This window comes from Balaenoptera ricei, chromosome 7, assembly GCF_028023285.1.
Source record: "Balaenoptera ricei isolate mBalRic1 chromosome 7, mBalRic1.hap2, whole genome shotgun sequence".
NCBI lineage: Eukaryota > Metazoa > Chordata > Mammalia > Artiodactyla > Balaenopteridae > Balaenoptera > Balaenoptera ricei.
The window spans coordinates 9,367,790-9,384,864 of NC_082645.1; the positions used below are offsets into that span (position 1 = coordinate 9,367,790).

Below are 17,075 nucleotides of genomic sequence, written 5' to 3' on the forward strand. Positions count from 1 at the left end.
CAATGACAAGGACACTGAAAACACAACTTCACATACGGCTTCCTACCCACCCACCATTCAACCAGATTTCAAGCATATAGACTTTAAATCTGTACTCTACTAAGCTTACACGTAACAGCTGGGGAAATTTTGCTATATTTCTCAGATCAACTATAACAGAACACTGCTATTACTATAATAACCTTTTTACATTCATATTTTATGGATTCAGGAAAAAAAATCCAAAAGAAAAGCACAAGAAGAGATCTGTGCCTTGCCTATATTAGTATGTACTGAACTGTACATACAGATGATGCTCCATTTCCAAACTGAGTGTGACTACCTCAATATTTTTCCAACACTGACTTATTCCTACTCATCACTAACATGGTTTTCTTTAAAATGCCTAAAAACCTGACTCTAGTGCTACATTTAAACAAAAAAAATCACTTAAGAATGTAATTGAGGACTTCCCTGGTGGCGCAGTAGTTAAGAATCCACCTGCCAATGCAGGGGACATGGGTTTGAGCCCTGGTCTAGGAAGATCCCACATGCCACGGAGCAACTAAGCCCGCGCGCCAAAACTACTGAGCCTGCGCTCTAGAGCCCGCGAGCCACAACTACTGAGCCCGCGTGCCACAACTACTGAGCGCACGTGCCACAACTACTGAAGCCCACGCACCTAGAGCCTGTGCTCCGCAACAAGACAAGTCACCACGATGAGAAGCCCGTGCACTGCAACGAAGAGCAGCCCCCGCTCGCTGCAACTAGAGAAAGCCCGCGTGCAGCAACAAAGACACAACGCAGCAAAAAATTAATTATTTTTTTAAAAAAGAATGTAATTGAACATAATCAAATACACATTTTAATACACTGCTGATGAGAATAAAATTCATAACTATCTAGGGCAATTTGGAAACCTCTATCAATAACCTTTAAATATGTCTTGATCCAATAGGTCCAAATCTAAGAATTCATCTAAAGAAATAATTTGTTAAGTATTCTAAAATGTATATATAAAGTTGTTCACTGCAGCTTTCGTGAAAAAGACTTTTTAATAAAAATAAGTGTTCAAGAACAGGAAATTCGGAAAGAAATTACAGTACGTCCAAACAATAGCATACCACGCAATCATTGAAAATCAAAGTAAAAATGTGTTCTTATTGCCCTGGAAAAATATCTACAATCAGTTTAGTGAAAAAAGCAAACTAGAGAACTCCATGTTTCTGACGTCCTTTTTGTTTGTAAAATAAAAAGTAGTCACTTATATTCTTGGTACATAGAAAAAGTATGGAAAGAAACATACCAAAGCATTAACACTCTATTTTCTACAATGAAAATGTACTATTTATACAATTTTTAAAAATACATGTTAAACCCAGAAATAAACCCACACACCTATAGTTAATTAATCTTCGACAAAAGAGGTAAGAATATACAATGGAGAAAAGACAGTCTCTTCAGCAAGTGGTGCTGGGAAAGCTGGACAGACGCATGTAAATCAATGAAGTTATAACACTCCCTCACACCATACACACAAACTAAAAACTTAAATATAAGACATGACATCATAAAACTCCTAGAAGAGTACATGGCAAAATGTTTTCTGACATAAATCGTAGCAATGTTTTCTTACGTCAGGCTTCCAAGACAACAGAAATAAAAACAAAAATAAACAAATGGGACCTAATCAAACTTACAAGCTTTTGCACAGCAAAGGAAACCATAAACAAAATGAAAAGACAACCTACAGAATGCGAGGAAATATCTGCAAATAATACGACCAAAAAGGGGTTAATATCCAAAATATACAAACAGCTCTTACAACTCAATAACAAAAAAACAAACAACCCAATCAAAAAACAGCCAGAAGACCTAAACAGACATTTCTCCAAAGAAGACATAAAGATGGCCAATAGGCACATGAAAAGATGCTCAATATCGCTAATTATCAGAGAAATGCAAATCAAAACTACAACGAGATAGTGCCTCACACCAGTCAGAATGACCATCATCAAAAAGTCTACAAATAATAAATGCCGGTGTGGAGAAAAGGGAAGCCTCTTACAGTGCTGCTGGAAATGTAAACTGGTGCAGCCACTGTGGAAAACAGTATGGAGGTTCCTTAAAAAACTAAAAATAGAGTTAACCATATGATTCAGCAATCCCACTCCTGGGCATATATTCGGAAAAGACAAAAACTCTAATTTGAAAAGATATATGCACCCCAATGTTCATAGCAGCACTGTTTACAATAGCCAAGGCGTGGAAGCAACCTAAATGTCCATCGACAGATGAATGGATAAAGAAAATGTGGTACATATATACAATGAAATACTACTCAGCCGAAAAAAGAATGAAATAATGCCATTTGCAGCAACAGGGATGGACCTAGAGATGATCATACTAAGTGAAGTAAGTCAGAAAGAGAAAGACGAATACCATATGATATCACTTATACGTGGAATCTAAAATATGACACAAATGAACTTATTTACAAAACAGAAACAGACTCACAGACACAGAGAACAAACTTACAGTTACCAAAGGGGAAAGGGGGTGGGGGAGGGATGAATTAGGAGTTTGGGATTAACAGATACACAGTACTATATATAAAATAAACAATAAGGACCTACTGTATAGCACAGGGAACTATATTAAATAGCCTGTAATAAACCGTAATGAAAAGTATATGAAAAATATATGTGTAACTGTATCACTTTGCTGTACACCAGAAACTAACACAGCACTGTAAATCAACTATACTTCAATAAAAAATTAAAAAAGAAAAAAAATGTTAAAAATGACAGTGTATAACTGATTCACTTTGTTATAAAGCAGAAACTAACACACCATTGTAAAGCAATTATACTCCAATAAAGATGTTAAAAAAAATAAAAAGTAACAGTGGTCCTAACAGAGCAATGCTGCCAGCCTGCACACGCACAGATTATCTGGAAGACCAGTCAAGAAGCTAGAAGCAGCGGCTGCCTCTGGGAATGGGATGTGGAAGAACGATAAAAAGGGTGGAGGAAGGCTTACATTTCACTCTCTATCCTTGGGCACCTTTTAAACTTTTTTAACCATGTACATACAGTATCTAGTCAAAGGAAATACACATTTCAAAACATTAAGATGTTCATATTCTTTCTAGTATAAGCATATTGCGTCCAATAAATACCAGAAAGTTATTTGTAAAGTCAAAAAGAACCGTAATCCTGAAGCCACAGACATCATCAGTTACTACAAAGAACCGAAAAACATTTAAAAAGCTAGTTCTTCAGCAAATTGTCCATCGCTAGTATACTCATCTCTAGCAGGCAGCACTGGTAACACCTATAGGGAAGCAAAGTGTATTTCTGAAGCTCTTCCAGCCATGGAATTCCTGCAAAATCAAAGACTCACAAAAAACAAAAACACACAAGTAATGAGAAGAAAAGTGCTCGATTAGTTTTTGATCACTGAACTACAGCCATGTTTTAATTCAAAAATAACACAAGACAGAGTCATACACGTCTACAAAATTACTTTTAGGTCATACACTTCTATAAAATTACATTTTTAAGTGTACTAACTACAGGATTCTCTCATCGCCGGCAGGGTTTTGTTAAAACCTCTAAGATGGGTAATTCGGCAATATCTCTCAAAATTTTAATGACACATAACATTCAACCCAAAAGGTCAACTTACAGGAATTCATTCATACACATGCAAAATAAATTATTATAGGATTATTCTTTACAGCATAGTTTTATAAATGCAAAAGACTGGAAAAAACTAAATGTTCCTTAGTAGAGGGCTGGGTAAATTACGGTATGCGATACAACGGCATACTATTCAGCCATACTCTTCATTTTCAAAAAACTATGAAGAAGCCTTTAATGTATTGATACTGACATAGACTGATTTCCAAGATATATTAAGTAAAAAAAAAAAAGCAAAAAACAAAATTCAGTAGTCTACTATCTGTGCAAGAAAGGAGAGTGGGGGAAGGCATATATGTATATGCACTTTTTCATACAAATCATTAATAACATTAGTGTCTCTAGGGAAGGGTAGATGGCAGACAGCAGAGGAAGGAACCTAATCTTTAAAACATGTGTATGTATTAACTGTTCAAAAAATAAATATTTTATAATTTAAAAATTTTAATGCATTTAACTAGCAGTTCTATCTCTCCTTTCTAGGTAACTTAAACAAGATGAAAGGAACCTCAGGCCCACAAGAATACCCCTGAGGTACGCTTTAAAAAAATTTTTACAGCCAATCATGCATGTAATAAGCTTGTGACTACAATAAAAATTACATAAGTTTAATAATGTCCTAACTATCCATATGCAATCTCAATAGCAACCAATTTCCCAAAAGCAATTTCCCCACCCCCAAAATTCCAAAACGGAATGACTGATAGTTGATGATTCCAGTAAAACAGAAGAGTCCGGATTTCATTAAGACCCAGGGTTCTCTGTGGGAGGTTAGTTTCAGCCTTCTCTCAGCTAGGGTGCTTTCTTGGCCACTTGACAACATTAGACCGTGGGGTTAACATGGCCAAGAGTCAGGCTCCTTGTCCCCTGTCACAAGCTCGGTCTCCAGCCAACATAGCTCTCTCATTAATGGAAGGCAAGAGCCAGGCCCCAGAGTGTACAGCCAGGGGGCTGCGGACCTGCTCAGGGCTTCACATCCTTCCGACGAAAACAGGAAGGGACACATCCTTCGCCACTGCCAGATGAGAAGCCCTTCCCGCCTCAGCCTTCCACACTGAACTCAGCACACTCACCAGGGGACTCCTCACTGTCTCCTTGCTTGTCCCGCTTCATTGGGGGCGGAGCTCTCTGGGAACAGGGCTGACAGCCCTTCTCTCTGTCCTCAGGCACAACAGTAAAGTTTGTTGAAGATTCTCACCAGAGTGCATAGCGCATTCTCTACTAATTACCCAGATACACCCCAGAATAACTCTCTCATTTTAACGGCAGTGGTTTTCCTTAAGGGCTTTCAGTGTTTTGGGTCCATTTCTCATGGACACCTATGTACACACTTTCTGTGTCCCCTCCGGTCACCCACGCCACCCCAAAACAGATCTAGCGAGCAAATGACTATAAGGTGCGCCTCACCTTCTAGGGCTTAGTCACGCTTTCATGATTCCACAAAACCATTACTACACAATCTGGCTAAATACTGTCACACTGTCTAAACAAATGCTTCTGTGGCAATTTCCAAAATCTACTCCAAATTCTGAAGTGAATGAGAGTAAGAAAAGCTTTTCCCATGGTGTTCACTTTATAAACGCAGTCACAGGCCGCAGGCAATGGCTACCAACAGGCGAGTTCAATCAGCAACAGGCTAAAGTACCACCCCGTCAGCCCGCATCAAGAGCGTGGCAGGAGAGCATTTCTTTTGAAAGGGCCACCCTCCTCAGAATGGGATCCTATGTCTGGAGGGCGATCTATTAAGTGATAAAAATACTTCTTAAGTCAAACTTTTTAGACAAAGATATAGCCTTAGATTTAGATACATACCAGGCCCAAATTCTCCATAAATAAGGCCAGAGGTAGCAAAAGAAAATAGCATCTCTCCTTCCTACCTGCCCCCCTCCCCGATGAATAACCAGTATCTCATGATAAGTGTTTATAACAGATGCTAAGGACTACCTACTTAGGAGTCAAAACTTACTGGAAAACAAAACACCAAAGGCCAAACTTTAAAATGAGCCTTCCCCTCCCTGATATCTGGATGGCAGATTACAAAATGGACTCCCAAGGGAGGTCTGATCACTTAGGACAAGTAACATTAGACCCTACTGAACACTAAAGTGTGATGGAGGGAAATCTGATAATACGGACCCAGAGAGAAAGATCAGATACTTGTCCACTAGTTAACTTTTCAGATTTCTAGGCAAGAGAAGATTTTCTAATGATACTTAATTCTCTCGTCAGAAAAGTAATATACACTCATTGTATACAAATTCAAAATAATTTTTGAAATTAAAAGCATTTGTTGGGACTTCCCTGGTGGCGCAGGGGTTAAGAATCCACCTGCCAATGCCGGGGACATGGGTTCGAGCCCTGGTCCAGGAAGATCCCACATGCCGCGGAGCAACTAAACCCATGCACGACAACTACTGAGCCTGTGCTCTAGAGCCCGCGAGCGACAACTACTGAGCCCGCGTGCCACAACTACTGCAGCCCCCGCGCTCTAGAGCCTGTGCTCTGCAACAATGAGAAGCCACCACAATGAGAAGCCCGCGCACCGCAATGAAGAGTAGCCCCCGCTCGCCGCAACTAGAGAAAGCCCGCACGCAGCAACGAAGACCCAATGCCGCCAAAAATAAATAAATAAATTTATTTTTAAAAAAAGAGCAAAATCACACCTAAAATGAGTAAAATTCCCAATTTAAAACTCATCATAATCTTAAATAACAAGTTAAAAATGTTTTAATCATCTATGAAATGAACACCATATTATGCAGCCTGACATTTATCCATATAGCTAATGTCACATACAAAAAAAAATTCCTAAGGCATTTGAAAGGCCCAATACTATTATCAATCCCCACATTTGGGAAAATGACTTAAAAGGACCTGAACTTAAAATCTTAAAGAACTTTATAATATACTGATCACTATTCTTTTAAGAATAATTTTCTGGGAATTCCCTGGCGGTCCAGTAGTTAAGACTTGGCCCTTTCACTGCCGTGGGCCCTGGCTCAGTCCCTGGCTGGGGAACTAAGATCCCACCTGCCCAAAAAAAAGAATAATTTTCTGCAATTACCCAAATGTATTCACAAAGATCTATGTTTAGCTTCACAATTCAGTCAATAAAAGTTAAGCACATCACTTACACAGTACTGGACTGGGCACTAGAGTGAATGGGGGACCAAAGAAGGTTGGAAATTGAAAAACAGAGACATATAGTCTACTCTGAAGGTCCTTATAATCTATATCCGAACACAGGAGACTTAAAAGTAACTATACAGGGCTTCCCTGGTGGCGCAGTGGTTGAGAGTCTGCCTGCCAATGCAGGGGACACAGGTTTGAGCCCTGGTCTGGGAAGATCCCACATGCCGCGGAGCAACTAGGCCCGTGAGTCACAACTACTGAGCCTGCGCGTCTGGAGCTTGTGCTCCGCAACAAGAGAGGCCGCGATAGTGAGAGGCCCGCGCACCGCGATGAAGAGTGGCAAGTGAGGCCGCAATAGTGAGAGGCCCGCGCACCGCGATGAAGAGTGGCCCCCACTTGCCGCAACTAGAGAAAGCCCTCGCACAGAAACGAAGACCCAACACAGCCATAAATAAAATAAATAAATAAATAAATAAACCCAAAGTTTTAAAAAAAAAAAAAAAAAAAAAGTAACTATACAAAATCTAAAGAAAGGGAACTCACATTTACTAAGTGTATCTTACACGTCAAGTAGCAAAGCTGCAATACACACGCAACATCCATGAATCCTGTCTCAAGGGAAGAAAACAAGGCAGGGTGCGAGGGTGTTGAGGTTGAGGAGAGCAGGCGGTGAAGTCAAAAACCCAAAGCAAAACATAAACATCAACTGAGTGATACAGAAGATAAGTACAGTCGTCATTAGTCTTCCACAAATGGTGCTGGGACAACTGGACATCCACATGCAAAACAACGAAGTTAGAGCCCTACCTCACACTATTTATACAAACTAACTCAAAATGGGTCAACAACCTCAATGGAAGAGCTAGATCTATAAAACTCTCTAAGAAGGAAACACAAGAGTAAATCGCCAAGACCTTAGATTTGGCAATAGATCCTTAGATATGACACTAAAAGCATAAGCAGCAAAAGAAAAAATACAATAATTGGACTTCATCAAAATTAAAAACTTTTGTGCAGCAAAGAACATACGTTATCAAGAAAGTGAAAAGACAACCTATAGAATGAATGGGAGAAAATATCTGCAAATCATATATCTGATAAGAGTTTAATATTCAGAATATGTAAGAACTCCTAAAAGTCAAAAACAAAAAGACACACAATCCAATTTAAAAATGGGCAAAGGAAAACAACAAGGTCCTACTGTATTGCATAGGGAACTATATTCAATATCTTATAATAAGTGATAATGGAAAAGAAAATGAAAATATATATAACTGAATCACTCTGCTGTATACCAGAAACTAACACAACATTGTAAATTAACTATACTTCAATCTAAAAAAACAAAATGGGCAAAGGACTTGCACAGATACATGGATATTTCTCCAAAGAAGATATACAAATAGCCAATAAGCACAAGAAAAGATGCTCAACATCTTAGTCATTAGGGAAATGCAAATCAAAACCACAGTGAGATACTACTTCACATCTACTAGGATGGCTATAATTTTAAAAAACAAAAACAAAGAGAAGATAACAAGTGTTGACAAGGATGTGGAGAAACTGAAACCCTTGTACGATGCTGTTGGGAATGTAAAAATGTACAGCCACTGTGGAAAAAGTCTGGCAGTTCCTCAAAAAGCTAAACATGGAATTACCACATGATCCAGTAACTCTACTCCTAGGTATATAACTAGAATTGAAAAAAAGACTCAAACAGAAATTTGTAAACCAACATACATTACAGCATTAGTCACAACAGTCAGAAAGTGGAAACAACCCAAGTTCCATCAGCAGACAAAGGATAAATAAAATGTACAATATCCATACAACAGAATATTATTCAGCATTTAAAAAGGAATAACATTCTGACACAGGCTACAACATAAATGAACCTTGAAAACATTACGTTAAGTGAAATAAACCAGTCGTAAAAGGACATATATTATTCCATTTATATGAAATATCTAGAACAGGCAAATTCATAGAACTAGAAGATTAGAAGTTACCAGGGGTTGAGGAAGAGGGACGAACAGGGATTTACTGCCTAATAGTTACAGAGTTTCTGTTTGGGGTGATGGGAAAGAGTTGGAAGCAGATTACGGTGACTGTTACCCAATGTGAATGTCATTAATGCCACTGAATTATATACTTAAAAATGGTTACAATGGCATATTTTATATTATATATATTTTACCATAATAAAAAGAAAAAAAAACCAGTTTCTATAAAGTCTTTAGGAGTCTGGATTGCCCAAGGGTAGATTTCAAATCAGGGACTCAAATCCAAAATGGACTGTAGGTCCCCAGATCTGACTAACCCTCATGGAAACCTTAGTGGGAAGCTTGCATCTCTACATCCTTCCTGACCAGTGAAGAGGCCTCTCCAGATGCTGCCGGATGCTGGAAGCAGACTCTCCCCCAAGGCAGCCCAGTGACCTTCCATGCAGGAAGAATAACCTGTGCTGGAAAAAACAGAGATAAGTGGAAAGGAAGCTGAAGAATTCAAGAGCCAAACTCTGCTACTCTGCACCTGTGTGACCATGGACACATTACTCAGGTGCTCTAACAAAGCTTCAGCTTCCTCTCCTTATGAAATGAAAACAGCATCTACCTTTAAATGTTGACATAAGACCTGACAAAAGTACTCCTACAGCACCCAGCCTAGTGCCTGGCAGATGGTGGGTGTTCAGTCTACGATGGCTGTTGCTACCGGGACGAGAGGTCTGTTTGCCACCCCAGAGGCAACCAAAGGCTGAGCAGGACATGGCTTGGATCTGGAGAATTCTATGACTTACCAGAACTTAAATAAAACGCAGACTTCAGAGAAGGAGCTGTTTCTATGCAGTTCAGACTCTTAGAAAGACTGGCTTATTGTTCACAGAATGAACCCAGCTACTCCACGTTAGGAAGGGCGCGGCTACACAATTCACTCTCTCTGTACAACAGGCCTCTGTTCACAACAGAGCCCTGCCTTTACCAGCAGGAGAGACGTGCTCTGTGGAGGAGCGGAGCAGGAAATCAGCTAGGAGGTGGACCTGAGGCAGCTCTCCAACGCTGGTGGCCTCAGAAGCACTTGGGAAATCTGTTAGACACAGATGCCTCACCCCCACCGCCAGACACTCTGATTACTAAATATTTCAGGCAGGGCCCTTGAGCACAACTGTGTAAAGAAACACTTGAAAAGGGAAGGCACGGAGATGTTACAAGACTACCTTCTTATGTTGGCAAACAGACCAGTCTGCCCCACAAAGTAAGACCTGCATTTTCCTCCAAACCTGTCGAAAACGCACTGGCTTTGGCAATGCAGAGGGATCACCTGCAGGTGATATCCAATTCAACCTGCACGTTCTGCACCTCTCACAGGAACAAAAAGAACCAAAAAAAAATGACTTAAATCATATTACCAGAAGTTGGTAAAATTTTTGTCAAACACCCTTAAATTGCTTAGGAAATTATTAACTTGTTCAACTTTTTGGTCAGCAATCAGGCAATATGTATCAAAAGTCACCCAATATTCTCACTTCTTAAAATTGATCTGAAGGAAACAACACAAAAGCAGCAAACTACATGCAAAAAAAAAAAAAAAAAAGCCGCCGTTGTAGTATATATAATATCAAAAAAAAATAAAAGATAACGTGCCTGTCAAGGATCCCAGTTTACCAAAATTTGCCATATCAACTCAAATACGACAAAGCTATTAAAAATTTTAATGATGTGTACTATGTCATTACACGGAAACTATTCAAAAAACACTCAAGACCTAAAATTACTTACTAAAAAGCATGGACAGCTTTAAAGGGTGACGCATTAAGCAAAAACCTTGTGGGGGGGGGATGGGTGAAGGGCATCAAAGGTACAAACTTCCAGTTATAAATAAATAAGTCCTGGGGTTATAATGCACAGCATGATGACAATAGTTAATAGTACTGTGCTGCATATTTGAAAGGTGCTAAGAGAGTAGATCTTAGAAGTTCGCATCACAAGGAAAAAATTCTATAACTCTGTAGGGTGATGGATCTTGACTTACTGTGGTGACGACTTCACAATATACAAAAATATTGAACCATTACGTTGCAAACCTGGGAACTAATATACTGTCGTATGTCAATTCTACCTCAGTAAATACAAAAAAAGGGACTTCCCTGGTGGAGCTGTGGTTAAGAATCCACCTGCCAATGCAGGGGACACGGGTTCGAGCCCTGGTCCAGGAGGATCCCACATGCTGCAGAGCAACTAAGCCCGTGCGCCACAACTACTGAGCCCACGTTCTAGAGCCCACGAGCCACAACTACTGAGCCCGTGCACCACAACTACTGAAGCCCGCGTGCCTAGAGCCCGTGCTCCGCAACAAGAGAAGCTGCCGCAGTGAGAAGCCCGTGCACCACAACAAAGAGTAGCCCCCGCTCACTGCAACTAGAGAAAGGCCGCGCGCAGCAACGAAGACCCAATGCAGCCAAAAGTATAAAATAAAAAATTTTTTTTAATTTTTAAAAAAGCGAGTCACATGAATGTTTAAAAATAAATAAATAAATACAAAAAAAAGTCTTTGGATACAAAGAAAAGACAAGACCTTGTGTTAGGACAGCTTGGCATAGGTTTTCCCTGTCTGGCCTCTCAACTTTTTGTATTATTGCCGTATCACTGTAATAGGACTCTAAGTAAATTTAACTGATTCTGCTTGGAAAGTTAACTGGACAACCATTCTAGAGAGCTGGAAAGTGGATTCACTGACCACAGCCATCTTGAACGAAGATAAACACACCCAAATGGGCCATGGTAACAAGATGGCCACGAGGCCAGTTCTAGGTTTTTTTTCAGAAAAAGATAAATCTTAACAGACATGGTAACTATTTTTTTTATTTGAATTTTATTTTTTTTATACAGCAGGTTCTTATTAGTTACCTATTTTATACATATTAGTGTATACATGTCAATCCCAATCTCCCAATTCATCCCACCACCACCCCCCTGCCCCCAGATATGGTAACTATTAAACTTAAATTTACATTTTTTAAAAAGCAAGTATAAACACACTAAAAGAAAGGAGGAAATCTGGTGTGGCAGCTATTCATGTGGCAAAAGATCAGAGGACTTCAGAACCACAACTTCAATATAAGGTAACAAAATCATGTAGCTAGGAGACAATTTACATAAAAACAACATTAGGCGAGAAACAGAAGGCCCAGTTCTCATCCTAGTTCTATCACGCACTTGGATTTAATGTGCAGGTCTTGGGTTCTCATCTGTAAATTGATAGGATAGCGATGGTATCTTCTCTTCCTACCTCACAGGATTTTGAAGGAAACAAAGATTATGAATGTACAAGTGCTTTGAAAATCCAGGGTCTGTTCCCTTGAATCTGGCTATTAGTATTATAAAGACGTTCATATACATGCAGCTACAGACAAGGGTAACCGTGTTTAGGAGGTACACTCCAAACCAATAATACGCGGATATGCCTCCCAAGGGGCCCAGGGTCTGGGGCCAGGCCTGTCCCTTTATCTGGATGTTCAAATCTTTCAGGAGAATCTATTCGTCTACTTCTTGGCCATTTTTTTTAATTCGTAAAAGCAAATGTAATCACTAACAAAATTAATAGAGATTGCAGGACTCTCAAACTGGGTTTTTAAGAATTACCTGGGGATTGTTAAAACTACGGCTGCCCACAGGCTTCCCTGGTGGCACACTGGTTAAGAATCTGCCTGCCAATGCAGGGGACACAGGTTCGAGCCCTGGTCTGGGAAGATCCCACATGCCACGGAGCAACTAAGCCCGTGCACCACAACTACTGAGCCCTCACGCCTGGAGCCCGGGAGCCACAACTACTGAAGCCCGTGCACCTAGAGCCCGTGCTCCGCAACAAGAGAAGCCACCGCAATGAGAAGCCTGCGCACCGAACCGAAGAGTAGCCCCTGCTCACCGCAACTAGAGAAAGCCTGCGTGTAGCGACGAAGACCCAACGCAGCCAAAATAAATAAACAAACAAACAAACAAATAAATAAAAACTATGGCTGCCCAGACCCCACAGACTGAACTAACCAAAATCTCTGGGTGGCTGGGGATAAATAAGACCAGGCCATTTGTATTTTAAGAAGCTCTCCAAGTGATTCTGGTGGCCTGATTACTGCTATTATTATTACGTTGTTATTAATATTAACTGCCACCATGAACACATGACAGGAATTCCATATACCCACTCAGTATACGCCACTGTTCTCAGCATCTTACATATATTATCTCACTTAATCCTCACACAGTCCTACAAGTAAATACTACTACTAACATTGCCCTCCCTCCACCCTCCTTTTTTATAGAGGTAATCACTGAAATACAAAGAGATGATTTCACTGGCCCATGGCCCAAAGTCACAGGGCTAGTAAGTGGCAGAGCCAGAAAGCACAACAAAGTTTGAAAATCCTTGATACAGTTTCCTAACCTACAACAGTAACTGTATACTCTGGTCAGTATAAATAAATTCTGCTTTATTTCAAACATCGCATTTAAAGGACCCTAACAAAACCAAGTTGTCTCAAGAGAGCGTGGTGAAATCAGGTTAAACCATGAGGGACAAAGGGTCTAGGGCTGTTTACATACTTCAGCATCACCAGCACCAGTTTGTAACCGTTTTGTCTGTCTTCTCTATTAGACTGTGAGTGAGCCCTTGAGGTGCGGGGACCGGGTACGTCTTTCCAACTGTACCCTCGTGGTACCTGGTATCTAACTAAAGAAAGGGTTTAATAAATTAATCAATAAATCTAGAGAAGGCCTGATGACTGTCCTGGGAAATGAAAGGCTCTTTCATAGAAAAGAAACAGACGTGATTCATGTTGCTTCCGGGGGTACAACTAAGATCAACAGGTAAAAGGGGAGGGGCAGTTTTGGAGACAGTCTAAAATACCTTTCTAGCAACCAAGACCTGTCCAGAGACAGGAAAGCGTGCCTGCAGTTTGTGGCTAAAGACCAAAATATCGTAGATAAAAGGCAGGGTGCGGGACTATGGGGCCTCTAAGAGCTCTTCCAAGGCTCAAATTCTGTTACTCTAAGTTACGATACATTCCTTTATTCCTTCTCACGTTCTACAGTGACTAGTTACACCAGTGCAGTCGTCCAAGCACAGAGGCTACCACAAAGTGTTCTACAAACTCCAGATCCCTCAAGGATCTAGAGAAAAGTAAATCACCGGAGTGAATCTTCCAAGGACGAAGATAATGGATACAACAGGGACCAGCAAGGAGGCAGGAGAATTCCAGGCAAGAAACAAGAGAAAAGTCAACAGAGGTGTTATGGAAGCAATGTTGCCGTTTGAACATATCTGAGCTACGTCTTTAGGGATCCTTGTGGGGAAGTGGACTTCGGCTGCCGTAAGGATCTGGGGAGGAAATGCATTCAGCATGGCAGTAATGGTCTGAGCATAAAGGAGGCGGGAAAGCCCTGGGGTGACGAAGACCCGGCTAGAAACACTCAGGAAATTCTGGTGCTAAAAAGAAAAGGCTTTCAGAGGTCAGTCAGCCAAACACACACACTCTTTATGGATGCCGACCTGGTTGCACTGGGTAAAGAAAGCTTAGTTTACTTTCTTAAATTACATTTCACAAACCAAAGACTGAATCATCAGTGATTCTGTCTTTAAACATTTGTTAGTTTCTGCTACTGTCTATTCTTTCCACTATTTGACAACCAGACTTGCAGTTATCAAAACTCTTATCAAAACTCAGCTCTGAGCCTAACATTTACAATCCCTTAAATGATTATAACATTTACCAACAGTACTATGAAATAAAAAGTATTATCTACCAATCTAAAAAGCTACAACTTTATAAGTAGAAGACTGTTAAGAATAAATGGAGTCTGAAAAAATTAATTTATGTCTCAGGTCCAAAAAACTATCTCACCCAATTTATAAACTGTGAGATTAAGCCACCTAAAAAAAAGAGAATTAACAAAGGACTGAAGGAAAAAAATCTAAATCCCAGACCAATGAACAAAATATAACACATCTGAATGATAAACTTAATGGTCTTCTGGCCATTCATTTCTCAACATCCCTGTCAAACTATTTTAAGGATCTGAAATCTTGCTCTATAAAAAGCAAGTTCCCATCATCTGAACTACACTTGAGAGATTCTATCGCAGTAGTTATTGAAGCATAAAAAACCAAGCTTCAGATTTCTGCTTCTTGTTAGTACAAAAAAATGCCTACCTGTTTTACGTAAAGTTGAGTCTGTGGTCAAAATCCTGGCACACTAGGAGATCAAGGTTTTCAGTTCTAACACTGATTTAAGGTGCGAAGGCCTTTTCCCTACTTACTACCGCTTAAATTGTGACATGGAGATAAAATATATGACACCTCCACCACCAACAGTCTCTTCAAAGGATTTCTGACTCCGCTTAACCTTAGCTGGGAGAATATAAAACTACGGCTGAAAACTCCTCAACAAAAATTAAAACTTTAGAAATCTGAAACTGCTACACGTTAGCTGATAAACTATGAATTATAGAAACTGAGATCTGAGTAACAATTGCCAAAAAAGGTGCAATTACACAATCTCACAAAAATGGATAAGCAAACACCTCACCAAAATTTAAATCTTTCTTAGCAAATCGAGAAGATAAATAATGTTCAGTAACTCTGGGACACTGTGGTGTAATTTTTCTTATCTAAATGGTCTCTGCAGCAATGTTACTATTCTCCACTGCTCCCTTTGCTTTGGATGAGCAAAGGGAGCCCACGGTCCAGGATTCCTCATATCAAGAGCACGGCAAATGTCACAGTAATAGTAATAAAAGCAACAATTTCTAAAGCCATCATTTATGCCGGACTCTGGCCCCCGAACAGGGTGCAAGGCACATGGCAGGAGGCAACTATTCCTCGCTTCTGATTCTTCTGCATCACTGCCTCCCAAAGGACTAGAGAATCTAAAGCTCTGGACGCCACATCTACAAATCAAAGTACCATGTTTAAAGAGCTCACAGGTTCTACGGATGGTCAGCAGTTAATGAACGAACCCCAAGACAGAGAAACTCACCCAGATGCAACAAAACACGCTTCAAGGCTCCATCTAATTTTTGTTTTTAATTTTTGGAGTAAACACAAGTATTAAAAAAAAAAAAATTATGTAATGAGTGAGACTCTGGAAAACCCGACTCATCCGAGCGGCTCGTTAAACGGGAAAGCAAAATGCGATTAGCTCCATTGTAGCCAAGCAGGCTAACGTGCAAGAGCACCCACTCCTCTCCGTCAGAGCGTCCCTGCCAATACCGAAGAACAACAAAGGCAAGTTGAGGAGGCTGCACAAGGCTTAACTCAGCACTTGTCCGCTTTGCCAGCCTCCGAAGAAGCTCGCCGCGGGCCCAGGGACCGCGGGCTCCCTGCGTATCCGGCCCGGCCCGCGCTCGGCTTTGTCTGGCCCGCCTGGACACGTTCCCCCCGGATCTTCCTCCACACCCATCACTCGCCCGTGACTATAGTTGTGGTGGGTTTCTCCCCCTCGCCCCCTCCCCCCCTCCCCTCGCGAGCCCCGCTCTTTTCAAACGCGGCTTCGCCCACCCGGCCTGGGAGACTCGGGTCGGGAAGGGGGCCCGGGGTGGGGTCCGGCAGAGGAGAACAGAGGGGGACACACAAAGCCGGGCTCACCCCACAGCCGCCCCCCTCCCTCTGCAAAGCAGCCTGGGATCAGCGACCTGCGGGCTGGATAAACAGCCCTCCCCTCCCGCTCCCCGCCCGGCTCCCACCTAAGGGCCGCCCCCTCCCCCCAAAGTGCACCCAAGAGCGGATGACAGCGCTGGACCTCGCCCCCACCCAGCCTCGGCGCCCACCACCGCGAGGGGGGGCTGGGGCCTGGAAGGGCTGGGGTCTACACATCCTCGCCCTAACCGGGGACTTACAGTCGTATTAGTCGCTCCTGTTGCCCCTGCGGACCACACGGCCGCCGCCTTCTCCTCCACCCCAATGAGGTTAAGCGCTTGGTGCGGGGATTAAAAAAAAAAAAAAAAAAAAAAAAATTAGAAGCCCAGAGCGCCTGCGCAGTGCGGTCTCTCTTTTTTCCCCTTACCGCCACGACCCGGCTAGACCATAGAGAGTGTAAACCGAGACCAGAGAGGCGCCTGCTTCTCTATGGTAACGCCCCCGCGCAGGCGCTGCCCTGGCTGCGCCGGGCTTCGGGACCTGCAAGTCCCAGGAGCTTTTGCCTCCTTGGAGAACGTCAATTGGCCCTGATGGGGACCCGTAGGGAAAAGTTCTTTCAGGAAAGGGGGGCCA

The 17,075-nt window shown here is 41.6% G+C and overlaps 1 protein-coding gene across 16 annotated transcripts in view; it reads right to left on the reverse strand.

The window, feature by feature from the left end:
• CLASP1 (cytoplasmic linker associated protein 1) overlaps window positions 1-16,803 on the reverse strand; it is a 261,428-nt gene extending 244,625 nt beyond the window's left edge. For 14 of the 16 annotated variants that reach the window (XM_059927669.1, XM_059927668.1, XM_059927673.1 and 11 more), the window contains exon 1: window positions 16,703-16,803. The gene's annotated coding sequence lies outside the window, so the exon portion shown is untranslated. The remainder of the gene's footprint in view (window positions 1-16,702) is intronic. The other 2 variants (XM_059927656.1, XM_059927655.1) reach the window with 1 other exon arrangement.
• Between the last annotated feature and the right edge of the window lie 272 nt (window positions 16,804-17,075).